The sequence below is a fragment of the Acomys minous genome (genome assembly GCF_964271855.1).
Source record: "Acomys minous genome assembly, chromosome: 5".
In the NCBI taxonomy this organism is placed as follows: domain Eukaryota; kingdom Metazoa; phylum Chordata; class Mammalia; order Rodentia; family Muridae; genus Acomys; species Acomys minous.
In genome coordinates, this window is record NC_140494.1 from 67,687,821 (window position 1) to 67,707,947 (window position 20,127).

At 39.8% G+C, this 20,127-nt stretch overlaps 1 protein-coding gene across 3 annotated transcripts in view; it reads left to right on the forward strand.

Moving 5' to 3' along the window:
• The window catches only part of ALKBH8 (alkB homolog 8, tRNA methyltransferase), a 61,560-nt gene extending 58,020 nt beyond the window's left edge, over window positions 1-3,540 (forward strand). For all 3 annotated transcript variants that reach the window (XM_084781650.1, XM_084781648.1, XM_084781649.1), the window contains one exon: window positions 1-3,540. This exon is cut by the window's left edge and continues 1,373 nt beyond it. The gene's annotated coding sequence lies outside the window, so the exon portion shown is untranslated.
• The last annotated feature ends 16,587 nt before the right edge of the window (window positions 3,541-20,127 follow it).

A 20,127-nucleotide genomic window follows, 5' to 3' on the forward strand; every position in this document is an offset into this window, starting at 1 on the left:
CTGATTTATTACCAGAAATTACTATTTCTGGTCCATTGGTCCAAGCTTTAAAGACAACTCTAATAGCTTCCTTTTTCCATATTTTTTAATTAATTAATTAATTTACTTTAGATCCTGGTCATTGCCCCATCCCTCCTCCCTCTCCCCGCTTCCCCTTCCTATATCTCAGAAAAGGGGAGCCCCATTTCCAGTCTACTCCAGCTCATCAACTTGCTTCAGAACTGAGCATGTCCTCTTTCCCTGTGGCCTAAGAAGGCGGTTCCACCAGAAGGAAGTGATCAAAGTGCTGTCAACAGAGTTCATGTCAGAGAAAGCCCCCCCCCCCCGCGCTCTCCTTACTAGAGGACACACATGAAATCTGAGCTGCTCATTGGCTACATCTTTGACTGAGGGAGCCTCAGTCTAGTTCATGCATGGTCCTTGGGTGATGCTTCAATCTCAGCAAACCCCTCTGGACCCTGGTTAGTTCACTCTGCTGGGCTTCTTGTGGTACTCCGGTCTCCTCTAATAGTTTCTTTTAACAGCTAAATTGCAAAAGTCAAAATGTTTTCAGCCACATGAAACTTTGCTCCTGTAGTCACAATTGGTTGTTTCTACTTATTCATAGTTTGTCCCAGCCCAGTACAGGAGGGCATTTTTATCTAGTTAGTGAAACAAAACCATGTTCTTGGAAAATACTAGTAAGATTGATCAATATCTAGCCAGACTGAGTTGACCAGGGAGAAATTTTTGTGATTTTTGTATTTGGCTCAATCAAAAAACATAAAGAATAACAGGTAAGCTGGGTGTGGTGGTGCACGCCTTTAATCCCTGCACATGGAGGCAGAGGCAGAGACAGAGGCAGGCAGATCGCTGTGAGTTCGAGGCCACCATGGTCTACAAAGTGAGTCCAGGACAGCTAAGGCTACACAGAGAAATCCTGTCTTGAAAAACAAAACAAAACAACAACAACAAAGAAAGAAAGAAAGAAAAAGAAAAAAAAGAGTAAAAGGTAAATATTTTCAGATCATATCTTTATTAAAAATATTTATAATTGATAGCTATTCTTCCACTGACAAAATGAGCCAATTCAAGCCAAATTAAAGTATAAAGGCAAGTTTACTGGGGGCAACTCTCAGGTGGGTTCACCAGTCCCAAAGAATGGGGCCAGGGAAGTTGTCATGCAGATGGGGTGGTGGGGTGGGAACTTGAGGCATGGGGATGGTGTGGTGTGGTGGTGTGATACACACATGCAGGGAGAAATAAGAGAGAGAAGCAAAACATCTAGAATATATAATGAAGAGCCTGTTGGGGAGAGGAAGGAGCTGGTAAGTTCAGCATAAAGGGCTAGGTATGTCAGGTATGCCTTGTACCAGGTAGGGCTAAAGGACACTGGGAGAATCCAGAGGACAGGTTCACTTTGATATGTTAAATAGGTACCTCAACCACTTGTCCCAGGTTTGAAACCCAACAATAATTAACAAGTTTTTTAATCGTAGTAGGATTTTTTTCAAATGAGACGTCTATTTGAATATACCATTTTCTTTTCCTTTTTTTTTTGAGAGAGGATCTCATGTAGTCCAGGTTAGCATCAATCTTGCCAAGGGTAACTTTGAACACCTGGTTCTATTTTCACCTTTCCAGTTCTAGGATTACATGTACCATCACTGCATTCCTAAGTATAAGTATATATATATGAAAATGAGATGCTGGTTATATATTAAAGCAACAGTTCTCAACCCATAGGCTACAACCCTTTTGAGGGTCAAACTATCCTTAAAACCATTGGAAATATCAGATATTTACATTATGATTTATATAGTAGAAAATAACAGTTATGAAGTAGCAATGAAAATAAATTTGTGGTTAGGGGTCACTACAACATTAAAGGGTCACAACATTGGGGAAGTTGAGAACCATTGTGTTAAAGGAACATGTGGACCATTGAGATGGCTTAGTTGGTAAGCACGTGCACACACATGCACAAAAGCTCACACATACTAAATAAATATGTTTGTAGTTCTGGCTGTCCTGGAACTAGCTAAATTAACTAGGCTGGTCTAGAACCCACAGAAATTTGCCTGCCTCTGCCAAGTACTGGAATTAAAGGCATTTGCCACCATGTCTACCTACATTCATTTTTTTTTTTAAGCTACAAGATTTTAGCTGATCCTAAACCAAAGTTTGAATGTTGTATCTGTGAATTTAAGTTTCCGCGTATACAAATTTGTGATATTAACTGACCATAAGGTAAAAATTTCTTAAAATGTATATTGATTCTTTAGGCTAACTTAAATATTTCCTTATTCTTGGATATTTTAGAAATAACTTAAAGGCAGGCATATGGTTGTACCTATATAGTCTCATCTGCTTAGAAGTCTGAATCCCAGAGTTCATAACTACCCAGGGTTATGTACTAAGACCCTATATTAAAAAACATGTAAAACAGAGAAATCTGTTCCTTGTGTCATTTCCATCATTTCTTCTCCTTTGAAAGGGCATCTTGGGGCGTCAATCAAGATTATAGTAAGAAATAATTCCACTGACCCTTTGGGGCCTACATACAACTTACCACAAGTTTTCTACCCATAGAATTAAGAAGTGATATGGGATTTTTGTTACTACCCTTTTCTAGTAGCTTCCGGATGCCTAGCTATGAGACTGAAGAGGAACTGCCAATGTTAAAATCTTGCTAGCCTTTTCCTGCAGTCTTTAGTAAATAATTTTTAATTTCTTCATAAAACAATTGTTATAAAGCATGAAAAATGTACACTGTAACTGATAATTATTTTTCTCTAGTTATGATTATAATTCTGGAGAATTCTATAATTAATAAAGGAAAGGATCTCAAGTTTTAATACAGAGTATCCAGATATTGTATCATATTGTGTGAGATAATTCACTCATTTATTGTATATCAGTTTTCAAATGAAAATACCTGGGAGATGAGAGCAGCAATAATTTGGTCATCATTTTAAAATTATGATTTCGGATGTCCTATTCAAATCAGAACTCTGTGAGATAAAAGGCTAAGAAACAATAATGAGACTATGTCAGTTTGATTCATGTTTAGCATACTTGAAGGATTTTAACTGAAGTTTTGAAAATGTTAGTTGTCATAATCTGGTGGCAGCTGTGAGCCTGTGTTGCTTTTTAGGAACTGACTTCCTACATACCTTCATAACTATGTCTGTGTCGCGCCTCGCTTGACCGGCAAGAAAGACGCGACCACCGGTTCTTCTCCTAAGCAGCTTTATTCAGGCCTTTCTTCTTCGCTTAGGTGAAAATCCCCCCAAGCCACTCCCCTCACATTCATTTATAGCACTCAAACAGCCAATCACACCAAGACACGTCTCACGCTCTGATAGGCTCGCGAGCAGCGGGCCTTTTTCAAATAAGGGGTTGTTTAAATCGAAACGGCTCTGGCTGCATGCCGGGCGCCCTGTGGAGGCGGGGGTCCACAAAGGGCTCCGTGGCTCTCCACAGTTCCTCCTTTTTGTTTTATTAGCGCTGACACAACAGGTGAGAGTAGAGGTCTGATCTCCAGGAGGACACTGATGTATAACAGCCCACACTCTAAGCCCTCCACCAGATTGAGTGCTGAACCCGTGCTGTTGAATGGACACTGATGTACAACAGTACTCAGCCAAAGCCGTTCACTTGGCTCAGCACTGGACCCGTCCAGTACCTTTTTTTCTGGAGGTGGGGTCTGGGGTACCAACCCACATGCAATCAGACTTGCTCCCCAGGAGGCCATTAACTGCAAACAATGTACCTCCTGTGCAGTGCTCTGCCTCGCACCCTGAGCTTGACGAGGTGATCAATTCTTCAGGACCGCCAACCACACTTGTGGAGATTGCCCCGCCTCAACTGCTGCAAATGCCTGAGCCATCATAACTTGAGTACGCATCTGAGACACACACAAACGACAAATACACCAAAAGCATACCACACATACTGCAAACATCAAGAACCCCAAGGCTCCTATCCCCGCCAACTCTTCCAGGTGGTTCATCTCTGCCGCCATCCATGAAGAGAAGCTCGTGGCAAGGGACAGGTCCCCGCGCATGGAATTAACAGCTGCAATCGCGACACGCAAGTGGTTGAGTGCCTGCTCGAGAATGGCTGACCAATTTCCCTGGAGTTGATCTGATAAAAACTTAGACAGATTAGCGGCTCGGGTATAATTTTCATGAACCATCATAACTACCATTATATAGGATGAACAAAAAGGGGGGCCAATTTGCTCTTCCAAGGGTACAAAGGGCAATTCTAATCTAGCATTTGAGGTAAATAAACAGGGAAAAGCTTGCGCATCATGTCAAATCGGCATCAGCTTCGGGAAAACTGTCAGTATCCCCCATTGGGGTTCCCGACTATGAATGTGCGGGAGGAGGGTTATCATCCACAGGATCCACAGGAAGATCATCTCGATGGCACCTATGGACGAGACGTTCTGGAACCCACACCGGGTCGGTTGCTGTCCGGGGAAAAACACAAACAGATCCTCTTGCCCATGCCAGGACTGGATCGGGGTAGTGCCATACACCAGTCAAGACATCCTTCCATTTCACCAAACCTTGTCCACAAGGCACAGTGGAGGAATGGCGATCAGCAGAGGATCGTCCGTCTATATCCAGATTTAAAAAATTTAAAGTAAATAGGGCTAAAGCTATTCTTTCTTTCGGGGTGCGGCCATTGCCTATTCCCCCTTTTTGTTTTATTAAGCATTCCTTTAAGGTCCTGTGAGTGCGTTCAATTATTCCCTGTCCTTGAGGATTGTATGGCAATCCATGTTTTAATGTCACTTCCATATGTTCACAAAAGGAAGCAAAAGATGCTGCTGTGTAAGCAGGATCATTGTCTGTTTTTAGTTGTTGTGGTTTCCCCCATGCAGCCCATGCCTCAAGGCAGTGGGTCATCACATGGGAAGCCTTTTCTCCTGTCAAGGGAGAAGCAAAAATGATACCTGAGCAAGTATCCACTGATACATGCACATATTTTAATTTTCCAAATTCTGCAAAATGAGTTACATCCATTTGCCAAACTTGTAACGGCCGAAGCCCATGAGGATTTACCCCGTAGGACGGAGGATGGTGATGGATAACACATTGTGGGCACCGAAGCACCACTTCTCGAGCATTCGCTCGGGTTATGTGAAATTTAGCCTGTAAGGTCCGGGCATTAACATGAAACTTAGAATGAAATTCTTTTGCTAACTCCAAGCTAGAGGCCATGAAGGCAAATTGCATGCGGGTGCATTGATCAACTACATCATTACCAGTAGACAGAGGACCAGGAAGACCTGTATGAGCTCAAATGTGCTGTACAAAAAGGGTTTATGTCTCTCCTTGATTATTGTCTGCAATTCTTTGACTATTTCAAAAATGGGACTCCTATCACTGATATTCCCCACTACTTCCAGGGTCTTTACTAGATTCACAACATAATTAGAATCAGAGATTAAATTAAAGGGTTCCGGATGTCTTTTGAAAACTTCTAAAACAATTTGCAACTCAATTCGTTGAGGTGATGTAGGATGGAATTGTATGAGGATTGGTTTTTGACCTTCAACTAAGAAAACCCCACAACCGGTCTTTGATCCATCTGTAAAGATATTAACAGCTCCACTAATGGGCTGGGATCGAGTAATTTTTGGAAACACTACTGGATGTACCTTAAAGAAGGTCATCAATGGATGTTTAGGATAATGATTGTCAAAATACCCATCATAACTGGTTTTTAAAATAGCCCATTCATCAACTGTTGCAAACAAAACTTGAAGTTGGTGACTATCATAAGGGACAATAATTCTTTCAGGGACCATACCGAAGAATTGTAAACTCTGTTTTAGGCCTTCCATGGCTAATTTTGCAATGGCTGTGGGATAATGATCTATAGTTTTTGCAGGAGAACATTTTGGGTGGATCCATAATAAAGGTCCATCTTGCCATAGAATTTCTGTAGGTTGGTCTGATGTTTGTAAAATGCACATTTGAATGAGAATTCCTTCTTTTATTCTATTTAGGCAAGCTTTCTGCAATTCCTGATTAACTTTATTTAAAGCCTTTCGTGCTTCTTCATTTAATTGTCGAGGGGAATTCAAATCACTGTCCCCTGCTAAAATTGCAAGTAATGGCTTTAAGATATAATTTGGAATCTTTAAATAAGGTATAATCCAATTAATATCACCTAACAATTTCTGAAAATCATTTAAAGTGTGTAGGCAATCCAGGCGTAACTGCAATTTTTGGGGGCAAACTTGTCTTGGTAGAATCTTTGCTCCTAAATAACTCACTATGGTGTCTTGTTGTACCTTCTCAGGGGCTATAGACAATCCCCTTCGTCACAGCAATTGGTCTAGTTCGGAGAAAGCTGTATGCAAAAGGGTTTCATCATTGTGTGCCAGAAGGATGTCATCCATATAATGGATACATCTTAATTTGGGGTATTTTTTCCTCAATGGCTCAATAGCTTGTCCTACATAAAGCTGACACATCATAGGGCTATTAGCCATACCTTGTGGCAACACTACCCATTCATATCTCTGGTCTGGCTTTTCATGATTACAAGAAGGAACTGTGAAAGCAAAACGTTCCCAATCCCTTTCATTTAAAGGAATGGAAAAAAAGCAGTCTTCGATATCAATAACAATTATGGGCCAATTCTGAGGCAGGGTAGAAAGTAGCGGGAGTCCATGCTGAATTGGTCCCATCACTTGCATTTGCTCATTAATAATTCTTAAATCATGCAACAGCCTCCATTTTCCAGACTTCTTTTTAATAACGAAAATGGGGGTATTCCAGGGTGACACAGAAGGTTGAATATGTCCTAAGCTAAGCTGTTCCTGAACAAGGGTTGTGGCTGCCTGTAATTTCTCTGAGGAAAGTGGCCACTGGGGAACCCATACAGGGTCCTCAGTCTTCCATGTAATGGGAGTCCCCTCCCCAGTGGCCCCTAAGAAAAACCCAAACCCTCTTTCCCTTGTTTTTGTTTTGGCTCTATAGGAGAATGCCATCCCTGGAGATATTTTCCTAGGCCAAAACTGGGATGATAACCCATATGGTTCATTATTCCCTGTGATTCTTTAGAGTATTCATTAGTTAGTCTAAAGCCCAAGTCTTGTAATAAATCTCTTCCCCATAAGGTGACCGGCAGGTCAAGGACATAGGGCTGAATTTCTCCAACATGACCCTCCTGATCCTGCCATTTTAGCAATCTGGAACTCATGTCAGGGGCTTTGGCATATCCCAGTCCTTGCAAGATCTGTGAAGAAATTTGAATGGGCCAAGCAGTAGGCCAGTCCTTTTTGGCAATAATACTGCGGTCGGCTCCAGTATCTAGCAACCCTGAAATTCTTTTACCCTCCACTAACAGGTCCAAAATCGGTCTCTTATCCAATTGCAAAGAGAGGAAAGTTAAATCAACTCCACTGGACCCAAAACCTTTCTTTCCTCTCTCTTGTTTAGCTGATGGAAAATTAGTATGTAGACTAGGGAGAATCACCAATTGTGCTATGCGATCGCCTGGTGATATGGCCACAATACCGTGAGGCGAGGAAACCATAATCTTAACAGTACCATAATAATCGGGGTCAATGATGCCTGGATGTACTATTAACCCTCGGAGAGCAGTGGAGGATCTCCCAATCAAGAGCCCCACTGTTTGAGGCTTCAGGGGTCCTTTGAAGTCAGTCTCTATTAATTGGACACCCATTTGGGGAGTTAACACCAGTCTGGTGGTGGAACAGAGGTCCAACCCTGCAGAACCCGAAGTGGCTCTCCGTGGTTCTTGGGACGACGGAGAGATGGCCATCTCTCCTCCTCCCAGCTTTCCTGGTTCCCATTGTCCATGGCCCCATATATTTGCGGGCCCTGGGGACGTGGGCCCCGCTGTCCGTTTTTTGAACAAGCTCCACCATAGCCAGGTGTCAAATGCTGACCGTTAATATCTTTCACCGATCTACACTCATTTGCCCAGTGGTTCCCCTTTTTGCATTTGGGGCACAAACTTGGTTGTCTCGGTTGAATGTTTCCTCCCCCTCCCTGTCCACTTCCTCTCTCAGGACATTGTCTTTTTAAATGTCCATGTTTGCCACACTTGAAACAAGTGCCAGGGGGAGCAGACTTCCTTCCTCTTGAGAGCTGTACTACTTCAGCGGCCAGTCCAGTATTAGTCAAAGGCCCACCCAGTTCTCGACAAACTTTCATCCAGACTTCTATCCCTTTGCCCTTATAAGGAGTGATGGCAGCACGGCATTCCTTCGTGCATTGCTCATACACTAGCTGCTTAACCAGGGGCATGGCGACATCTGGGTCCCCGAAGATTCTTCCTGCTGCCTCAACCATGCGGGCGACGAAATCAGAAAACGGTTCTGTGGTACCTTGCATGATCTTAGTCAGGTTCCCACTTACCTCCCCTTTATTGGGTAAGGCCTTCCATGCCCTAATGGCAATTTGGTTAATCTGCTCATACACTTGCATTGGATACCCTGTCTGTTGATTTGCAAATCGGCCCTGTCCTAGAAGCATGTCCCTGTCCCAGGTTGGATTTCCTGCCGCAGCGTTAGCAGCGGCCTGTTCAGCGGCAAATTCTATTACAAAGGCCTTAAAATCAAGGTATTGACCAGGAGTGAGGCAGGCCTTGGCAAGGCTACCCCAATCCGTGGGCGTCATGCAGTGTCTGCTCAGTGCGTCAACCTGCACCACTGTGAAGGAAGCCAAAATGCCATAGGCACGGACCGACTCGGCAAGGGACTTCACAATTTTGAACTCTAGGGGCTCGTGGTAGCGCTGTCCCTGAGCATCCTGGAACACTGGAAAACCCAAGGCACCAGCTCTAACGTCCCTCCAAACTTGCGGGCAGAGAGACCGAGCTCTTACGGTTGCCTCTGGCCCAGGATTAGGAATGTAATAAAGATGAGGCTCAGTAACTTCCGCACCAGTTCTAGTCTTCACTTCCTCCTTTGGCAACTTCCCCTTTTTAAATGGAGTCAGGTCTGGATACAAGGTGGACCTCTCCATTTTTTCTGCTAATTCCTCAATATCTTCTTCCAAGTCTGAACTGTCGCTTGATGTGTCCCTTTCTCTGACCTCAAAGACCTTTCTTCTTTGAGCTGCTCTAAGGCCCGTTTCCCTACTTCCAGAGCCTGTGAGCATCTGATATCCTCCAAGCAACTGCGTACCAGCCTCCATATAGGTCTTATACCTCTTTTCAGATCGCCTTGTTCCCAGGCAAAGTCTAGATCTCTACCTAACTTGTCCCAGCTCGAGGAGGCTAGTTTACCCGATACAGCAAACCACGGGGCTACGGTATCACATTCTGATAAAAAGGTTTCCAAAGTTTTACTCTTTAATTTGATTCCCTTTGATTTTAACAGCTCTTGAAGAGCGGCGAAAACTGGATGAGACTGTGACGCACCCATATTTTCACTTATTGGCTCCCTCCCGGAGACCTAAGAATTAGCTCCCTCCCGGAGACCTAAGAATTAGCTCCCTTCCGGAGACCTAAGGATAGCCTCCCTCCCGAGGACTTTCCCCTTCCCCAGGGGTTGTAAGCTCCACTTACCAGGAACTTACCCGCCGGCAATCCCTGACCACTTGGAGTTCTGAACTTGACGGTGGGGGAGTCGGTTCCCCGTACGGGCCACCACTTTTCGTGCCTCGCTTGACCGGCAAGAAAGACGTGACCACCGGTTCTTCTCCTAAGCAGCTTTATTCAGGCCTTTCTTCTTCGCTTAGGTGAAAATCCCCCCAAGCCACTCTCCTCACATTCATTTATAGCACTCAAACAGCCAATCACACCAAGACACGTCTCACGCTCTGATAGGCTCGCGAGCAGCGGGCCTTTTTCAAATAAGGGGTTGTTTAAATTGAAACGGCTCTGGCTGCATGCCGGGCGCCCTGTGGAGGCGGGGGTCCACAAAGGGCTCCGTGGCTCTCCACATGTCTGACCTGAAGTAAGTTTGTCTTGTTATTTATTGGGTCTGAATGAGAAATGTCCCATCACAGGCTCATTTATTTAACTCGTTGGTCCCAGGTTGGTGGGTTATATTGTAGAGCCCTGCTGGAGGAAGTATTGTGGAGTGCTTTTTAGGACTTGTGACCTTGCCCCACTTCCTGTGTTCTCTCTTTGCTTCTCCTGTGTGGCTAAAATGTGATCCCTTGGCTTCCTACTATAGCCATTTGCTGCCAAGATGGACTCTTTATTCCAGTGGAACTGTAGGACAAAATAAACTCCTTCTGTAAATTGTTTTTTTCATGGTATTTTATCACTGCAACAAAAAGTAACTAGTACACATGTTTTTAAGACAGTATTTTCATGTTAGATGTATTTTAAAACTTAACTCCACCACTTAGTAGCTGTTAGAAATGATAATTTCAAACATTGTACATTTTATACAGTGGACAATGAATGCCAGCTTGTTCTGTCCTCATCTCTTGCCCTAACAATAAACCTAGAAGCAATGTAGTTTTACCTTTCCTCACTTGTTTGTACATGTAGTCAATTTTGCATTGACATTCATTAATACATCCCTGTGACTCTTTGATTGTTAATTTATTGATTGCCTGTTTCACTTCAGGCATAATTCTTGTTGGAGAGAGTTGTATATTATACTCAATGGATTGTTGTAGAATGTGCAGTAAGCAATAAACATAATTATTAAACATACATTATGATCTGAAGTATGTAGATGGGTAAGAAAGTTAAGAATGAGAGAGCTGGTGAGTTCCAACTTCTGAAAAGTCATGGATCATTCTCTGTAAAAAAAAAAAAAGATAGCATTTAAATACATATTTGACTGAGGTTCGAGAATTAGTTATATACTTATATGGGGAAATAGAATTTCAGATAGAGGGAAGAAATCTAGTGTAAAATTCCAAGGTAAAAAGCTAAAGTGAAGAACTGCAAGAAAGAGATGTGTCTGTAACAGAAATTGTGACAATTGCTATATGTTCATGGAGTCAACCAACTGTAGACCAAAAACATTAGGAAAATAATTTTATCAGTTCTGAGTCCACACATAGACTCTATAGTATTCCTTCCACAGCCATGATGATTGTTCTTGATTGCTACCTTTGAAGGAATTAGAATCACTAAGATACAGACTTCTGGACATGGCTGTGAGTACATGGTGGACGTGGGTGGGGGGCTCATTTTCAGAATGAATAATACCTTCCTGTAGGCAGCCCAGATGTGAAGAGGTCTGAGAAAAAAGCACTTTCACCTACATACCTTCATCTGTGCTGACAGCGGTTTTGGCTCACCAATGTGAACTGAATTTGTGATTCTCCATGGGCTGCTGTATCAGTTTGATACACTGAGCAGCTAATGGGATCTCCCCCTTTTCAGTATGCAGATGGCTATGTAAACCAATATAACAAATAACCACTTTATAATAAATATACATTCTGTTAGTTATATTACTCTAGAGAACCCTGTCTACTACACTAATGAAACAGTGTAACAACTACATACATAGCATATTTCTATTGTGTTAAGTATTATAAGTAAGCTAAAGATCACTTAACATATACAAGAAGGTGTGTGACAATTTTATCCAAATTATACTATATATATAATGGATTTTGACCTCTTCTGGAGATCCTGGAACCATCCCCCCCATTCCTCCCTGCCCCCACCATGCCAAATACTGAGGGATGGCTCCAGTTGGAGATAAGGTCAGAGAAAATACTGGATATGCCAAAATATCTTTGGTTATCATTCTGGAATTGCAAGCTCTTCAAAAACAGGTGACATCATGAGTTTGACTTTAAAAGAAAGTTCTGGCTACTGTGTGAAGATTAGACCATAAAGGAGTAAGAGTGGGAGTAGGGGGGCCACTCAGGAACCTTTTAATATAACCTAAATGAGAGGGGAATATTATTTTGGAACAACAAATGTGTTAGCGTTGGATGGAGAAAAATAATATGCTTTGGGCTATAGATTTGGAGATAACCAGAAGTTTCTGATTAATTGGATGTCATGTGAGAGAATACAAAGAGCCCCAAATGTCCCCACATTAACGTGTGGAATTTCTCTGTGGTTTCTACAGTCTGTTTCGAGAGCTTCTATTCTTCAGTCAAAATTCAATGTTCATTTATCCTTTCTCTGTGATATGAGATACATGTCTCTAACCATGCTAACCTAAGCAAATCTATAAAATAAATCTACAGACAATACCAGTGGTTATTGTAAGCTCAGATATTGTATTCACTGTAACAGGATATTAGATTATTGTACAGAGAAAACCTAATTGTTAGCAAAATATAAGAGTCTAAAATAGATATTGCATTTGTCAGATGCAGTTAGTTGTGTCCTGAAGACATGCAGTTTGGGTGTGCTTCTAAGAAGTCTCCATAGATAAGAATAGAAAATTCCTCCTTATTTTGAGACAAGTTGCTTGGGAAAGGTCCCGTGGTCTTCTCTCTCTCTCTCTCTCTCTCTCTCTCTCTCTCTCTCTCTCTCTCTCTCTCTCTCTCTCTCCTTGGAAGAGCCTTTTCGGAGGTGCTCTGGGTAAAAGATCGGGATCCTCTCTTTGGGCTTCCTGGAACAACACAGAAGCAACCAACAGGACAGGAAAAAAAATAATTCTAAGAAAGAGATAAGGGTCCCTTTTGGGTTTGGAGGAGCAAAAGAGAGAGGTAGACTAGCTAGGTAGAATGACACAGACAGAGAGTTCTAAAGAGGAAGTAGTTGCAAAATAAGGCTTATCAATGGGTATTTTGTATATAATTCAGAAAAAAAAAGTTACCTCGCTGAGCTAGGAAGTTTTTACTTCAGTTTCTGCCTCCCATGTCTTTTTGGTTTAAGTATTAAATAATTTAAACAGTTAAAATTTACTGCTGAGCAGTAGGATGTGTGTAAAAATGGAAGTAAGCAGAACACAATGCCACAATTGTGACCACAAATTCCTTTAGGGACCATTAAACTGAGACACACACATTCAGGGACTCCAAATCATGTAGACAGAAGGAAAACAAGCAACTGATGCTGTTTTTTTGTTTGTTTGGTTTGTTTGTTTGTTTGTTTGTTTTTCCAGTAAACCACAAAAAGAAGATATTTACCTAAGAAGAACCAGGCATACTGTGTATAACTTTCAAGTGCTCTCTGGAAGAAAAAAGAAGAAATAAATGGTGATAAGGAAAAGTTGCTCTAAGCTTTCTTGCTGCTTTACCTGATGTGCCTCTATAGGTTCTAAAACCTTTACAAAAAAAAAATCAGTGTAGATAAAAAAAAAAGAGAGAGAGAGAAAGCAAAAATATAAGATGTTATTTTAAACCGCAAAATCTCATTTTCACTTTTGCAAAAAAGCAAGTAGAGATTTTATTGATTGTTAAGACATGGGAAACAAGCAATCAATGCATTTTATGGAATGTCTACTTTTAGCCGGGCGGTGGTGGTGCATGTCTTTAATCCCAGCACTCGGGAGGCAGAGGCAGTTGGATCTCTGTGAGTATGAGGCCAGCCTGGTCTACAAGGTTAGTCTAGGACAGCCAAGTCGACAAATAGAAACCCTGTCTTGAAGAAAAAAAAAAAGTCTAATCTTGCTTTTAGTCCCCAGAAAGGAAATTGGGGCTTTTTAGAAAAGAAAAAAGAAAAGATGTGTTAGACTCAGAAGCACATATACTAAAATTGACACAATATAGTGAAGATGAGCATAGCCCCTTAGCAAGGATGATGCTTAAATTTATGAAGCATTCCATAAAAGAAAAAATACATAAAGCTTTCTAAAATGACAATGTAAGGGAGTTATGTTGTGGAAAGGAAGACTTTTTTGACTTGTGAGGGTGTGTGTATGTATATGTATGTAACACTTTTGGTGTAGGCATATATGTAGAATGTCCATTTATCTATCAGATTTCACAAAACTAACAAATCTGAGCTTTATATGCTTGAGTTCACAAGATTACACGTAGCAACAGAGCACCAGAAAAAAAAAACAGTAGCTTGGCATATAAAGATGTCCACATGGATTTGTCTAGTTCACATTTTCAAGTTCATGATCATGTCCCTAAAAAAAGTTAGGTGAGAATATAGTAATTTTTTACTTGATTTTTTTGAAGCAGATGGGTTCTCATCAAGACTCACTAGAATTAACAAAACAGGTGACAAAGCTCCTTGAATTGAATCAGTCTATAGAAACAAGACTCTTTGAATGAAGTCAAAGCTGGGTTTCCTTGAGGAAGGAGCCTGCTACAATGCCTAAAACCTACAGAGTTAATCTTTGTCTTGTAATTCTGTAAAGAACCTATGACTTTCAAGCAGGGTAATTAGACTAGAGACAAGGAACAATGAGACATTTTGGGGATGACTAGACATGATCTCTGAACTGGGACTCTTAAAAGACTCAAAATGTGGTAATTAGAGGGTTGAGCTGGGTAGATCATCAGTGGAGTTTAGCTCAGTTACATCTCATAATAGTGTAGTGAGGTTATTTCTCCAGTGCTAGGACACGTTGAAGAGCTGTCATGTATTCTCTGAACTATGGGTGTCTTAGGAGATTACTTAAGAAAGGGCATCTTGAAGCCAGTACTGGAATTAGTAAGGTGAAACCAAGATCACATATCTGAAAAGGTTGCAGAAATTAGCATTGCCTTTAGTGCTGCAGGGGCTGGATTTTCTTACAGATTGGAATGATGATTTTTACCATAGCCCATTTCAGCTCATCTTTTTATATATAAAAAAACAGGTGAATCTTGAAAAATTATCAGGAAATGCAACCATGTCATGAATCTTATGTAGCTACTATTTTGGATGTGAGCTAGTTTTTGCAGTAAATACCTTCCCCTTTACCTAGAATGCAGCTAAATTAACTACCAAAATATATTTTAACTAATTTTATTTTTTATTAGGTTATTCATAGTAAATATTATCATTTCAGTAAATTAAAATATTTAATTGATTCTTTTTAGTGACAAGGAACAAGCTTGGTTTTGGATTCTTGATCTGTACTTTAATCCAAAACATATATCTGTATGTTATGTTTTACTTAGAAGAAATAATAGCTTACTAAAGCCACCTAGAGGGCCATCTCTCAAAAATGGGTATTCAAAGGTCTCTGCCAAGACTTTAATCAGGGTTTTATTGATTAATCTGTTCCCCCAAATTCTCTACCACATATAGTCTGCATCTCCAAAATTCAGACTATGGATTATGTTTTCCACTGTTCATTATCACTGAATGTGTCTCGATTCACCAGATTCTTCTGACAGCTGCTCCCAAATATTTTGTGTGATTTCCTCCTGCTTCAAGTCTCACCCCTCTCTGATTTTCCACAGTGCTTTTTGTTTTTTTGAGACAGGCTTTCTATGTGTAGCCTTGGCTGTTCTGGACTCACTTTGTAGACCAGGCTGACTTATCTCACAGAACCCACCTGCCTCTGTCTCGCGAGTGCTGGGATTAAAGGTGTGCACCACCACACCCACCTGATTTTCCACAATGCTGCCAAAATGAGTTGTATAAAACCCAAAGATATTTGTCCTTAACTGAGCTCTGTAACTTCTACTTTTTAAAATCTCAATGAAATGAATATATTTTATAATGATAATTAATCTTTACATACATTTCCAAAGTTATTACCATATTAGATTCTCTTTTCTTCTTTTATATGAAAAAGGAAATGTTGAACATATGCATACTTATTCTGTAGATATCCATGCTTTTAGCATGAAGATAGTCACCTAGTTATTTATATTACTGAATTAAGCACATGTAACTTCTAATTCTTAGCAATGAATCTCATAAATAACAAATTGTCATCCCTTTACTGCTGTTGTTGGAACTATAACTGTTACCTTTAGTAAAGAGAGAACGAAAGGATGTGGATTTTAAACAAGAAAAGAAATTTAGCAGTAGAAAAAAAATAATTGACTCTATGGTCTATTTTAAAACTCAGTTTAAATTAGACATAGAGCCTTTGGTAGTATAGTGTTTGAACCTCTCTCTGGAAAATGTTACATATGTGAGTGGAGATTTCCTTAAGAAATGAAAAATTTGTGTTTCACAACAACCATTTTTATACATATTTTCTTAGTCATTGTTCTAGTGCTGTGAAGAGACACCATGACCAAGGCATTTTTTTTTCAGTAAAAAAGAACATTTAATTGGAGGCCTTCCCACAGTTTCAGTGCACTAGTCCATTATCATGAGAGGGAGTATGACTGAGTGCGTGACACTGGAGTAGTAGCTGAGAGCTACATCCTCATCTGCGGACAGAGAGAAATGAGACCTGGCATGACATTTTGAAACCTCCAATTCCATCCCCAGGGACACACTTCCTCCAACAAGGCCACTGCTCCTAATCCTTGTACTGCTTTCAAACAGCTTCATTTCCTGATGAGTAAACATTCCAATATATGAGCTTATGAGGGTCATTTTATATAAAAATAACTTTTATTTATCTACTTTTTCTACAGAACATAACTGCTTTCTTTAGAACAAGGAAGTTTACAAATAACAGTATTAACTTCTTTTGTCAAAAACTTTAAGCAAGGCAATTTATATGGTCACTTACCCATAGAATCATATGCTGGTAAACAGGATATTAATATTTTTGTCTGTGCCTTCAACATTAACAATTAGAATTTTACATCATTATTAGTTATCTGCTAAGATATAAGTGACCAGGAGGGAAAAAATGAAGAAAACAATAAAGACCTTTAATTACATCTCCTTGAAGATTTATTATCTTTAAAAAATGTTTTATTTATTTATACATGGTTGTGAGCACCATGTGGTTGCTGGGAATTGAGCTCAGGATCTTGGGAAGAACAGTCAGTGTTCTTAACCTCTGAGCCATCTCTCCAGCCCCTCCTTGAAGATTTATAAAACAAACTTTTTGCTACATCATCATAGGTCTTTCCACCTTATAAACTAAGCATACTAATTATGTTTTTTCCCCAACATTTGTTTTGAGGCTATAACAGTAGGTCAGTTTATTGACTAACTTGAATCTCTAAATAATTAATGTTCTTGTATTCTTTATACAATAAATTACATCTTCCATAAACTTGCTTTTTTACAAACAAGAGGTAGGTCTTATAAAATAAATATTATATGGAGATAATAGTAGTTGAGTCACAGTAATAACCCAAGTAACATTAGGAAAAAAGATCTTTTTAGAATATGAATGTTTAAAAATTTACAAAATTGGCATTAAAATAGCAATGTCAATTACATCCATGGTTTTGTGGCATTAATCACATGAAATAGATGCACACTTGTATGAATTTTGGACTACTTTATTGATCTTTAATAGCAGAGGTGTTAATTGATAAACTTGAAGCTACAGAATGAGAAATGTGGTCGTAGCCAATTTCAGTGAAGCTATCATCACTACGAGACTCAGTGAGTCTTCTCCTCTTTCACTTAGGGACTTTAAGACTGGCCACAATTTTATGAATATACAAAGATGAAAATTATCTAGATGTAAAAACAGTTTTTCAATTGACCATTTCATAATACACTCAGCACAGTTTTTTAAAACTTCAGTATATTTTACAACTTCTGTGACAAATCGCTTGGACTTACAAACATCAGTACCTTTGGATAAAAAAACTATTGTCTAGGTCTGGGAAAACTCAGTTGGTAAAGTATTGCAGGATTATTCAATCACACTGTGAACCTGGAGATTATGTTTTTTACTGGAAAAACTTGTTTCTAGTTGTCACTCAACCCTAGTACACACTTTAATCTAAGGGCTTTCTGAGTGAATGGGCTTAAATAATCGCAACCATAAGTCAAGAGGTGGAGCAAGCAACCAGTTGACAGGGTGTGAACATAGGAAAAAAACAGAGAGCAAGAGGAAGTGAGGATGACAGATAAAAAGACGCACAGGAAGTAGAAGGGAGGGGCAGTCAGTAGAGGATTTTTTTTTTTTTTTGAGATTGTGTTGGGAAAGGAAGGAGGTCAGCTGAAGAGGAAAATCATCTGGGTGCTTTCTCTGCCTCTCTGAGCTATCAGGCTTTCATCCCACCATCTGGCTCCCAAGTCTTTGTTGGTAAAATTGAACATCTGAGCTTTTGTTAAAAATATCAGTCATGTGCTTCACTTAGCATGAGGGAAGCCATGGGTTCAACTCCCAGCACAACATAAAAGTGGGCGTGGTTGTACATTTCTATAGTCCTAGCACTTGGGAATGGAGACTAGATAGGGGATCACAAGTTGAAGAACATCCTCACCCTCACATATAATTCAGACCAGTCAGGGACACACAAAACTCTCTCTTATGGGAAAATACCCTGCAGCTTAATGAGTGGGGTCTACACAAAAGCTCAGTTAACCTCATTCCTCCACTTAGCATGCTCCAACTGTTGGCATGAACGAGCAGGGCTGAGCAGCTGCCACTAAGAACACTTGATCTACAATTTCAAAAATATTTCGTGGAAAAATTTCTAACTCCTGAGCTAACTTATCAATCTGTGAGGTTTTTCTAATGAGATGGAATAAGTTTGCTCTTTGCAGAGCTTAATTTAGACCAGGAAAAATCTGTTAAGAGAAATAAGACATTTATGTAGATTACCAAATCTCAAAACTAAAAATATGCAAGTTATTAACAATGATAGTAACTTATTCAAACAAGCACAATATGTTTGAGAAATGAACTGACAGTTTCCTTGACTACACAAAGTTCAAACATGTAAGCCAAGACTTGTCTACTTATTTTGCCTATAGAGAAAAGTGTATGCTAATTGGCAGATTTTATTGTAGAAACACAAAAATCTTCTTCAGACTATTACATTGGGAGATTGTGTCTTATTTTTAAAACCTAAAACCCTGTATATGGAAGGAGGTACTTTTTTTTTCTAACTTGAATATAGAAATTTCTAATGAGAATTTTCTCAGTCCAGTCTCATGAGAAAAATTTGGTGTGAAATATCTCAACTAAATGAATTCTTTCAAACCCCATCTGAAGTGAGAAATGCTAAACGTGATATTTGTTCTTCCTGGATGAGAAATATAAAGAGAGCACATCAGTTTGATCTCAGAAGAGCAGCCATCTGGTCAGCACACACTGTTCAGGAAAACAACAGATGTAACTTTGAAGAATGAACTGTCACCATTACTGAAAAAATGATCTTTTCTGACAAAAAAAAATTCCCCTCTATTTATTTTTAATTATTAATTATTTTTTAAATTACCGTTTTACGGGGATAAAATAACACCTTTGGAGTTTGACCTACAATCCCCATATAGTGTGTCATCACCTAGAGTGATGTTTCTCAAAATGTAGCTCCTCAGCACCCAAGTGCTTTACCTGCCACTCTCCAGTTGGCATCCACATTTTTAGGACTGTCCAGATAGATGAGCTCAAGTCCCTGGCTGGAACACTGGTCTATGCATTTCACTGGCTCCCTGGGTGATTTGTGTGTATTCTAATGGAGAAAGGGGATTTGGTTCAGTTCTCTCTTAAAAATCACCCCAAACACCATTATAGGAGTCAGAACATCCAGGCTTGGAAAAAAGTTTACCAACAAAAGAAAAGATAGTTTCATAACTCTCTGAAAAATATTCTTTTCAACTTGGGAATGAGAATGCTTTCATTATACCATGGGGAAAAAAAGGGTAAAAGAAGAAATTTATAGACAACTTTAAATAACTGCAAAGACAAGTAAATATATGATTATTGTGAGGATTAGAGGTTATTTGGTTGGCTGTTTTTTCTTTTCTTTAATTCTTTCTTTTTCTTTTTTTCCTTTCTTTTTTTCTTTTCTTTTCTTTTTTCTTTTTCTTTCTTTTTCTTTCTTTCTTTCTTTTTCTTTTTTTTCAAGTGAGGATTTCACTGTGTAACAGTCCTGGCTGTCCCTGTCCTAGAATTCCTTTGTAGACCAGGCTGGCCATGAACTCACAGAGATCCACCTGCCTCTGCTGTTCAAGTGTTGGGATTAAGGGAGTGTTCCACTACCCCTTGCTCAAGAATTGTATATTATGCATGTGAGACAAAGTGGTGTGGGAATTTTGTTTTATCTATTGGACGGACTTGACTCAGTCTTTACAAATGTCATAAGGCAAGTAATATAATTGTTGGCTCTGTTTCTTAACAATTAAACTTTATTATACAACCCAACTATTTTATAAAAGAGGGAAAAAAGGTTAAAGGGAAACACTATAATCAAGGTGGAGTCCCTTGGTCTTCTTCCTGAATTC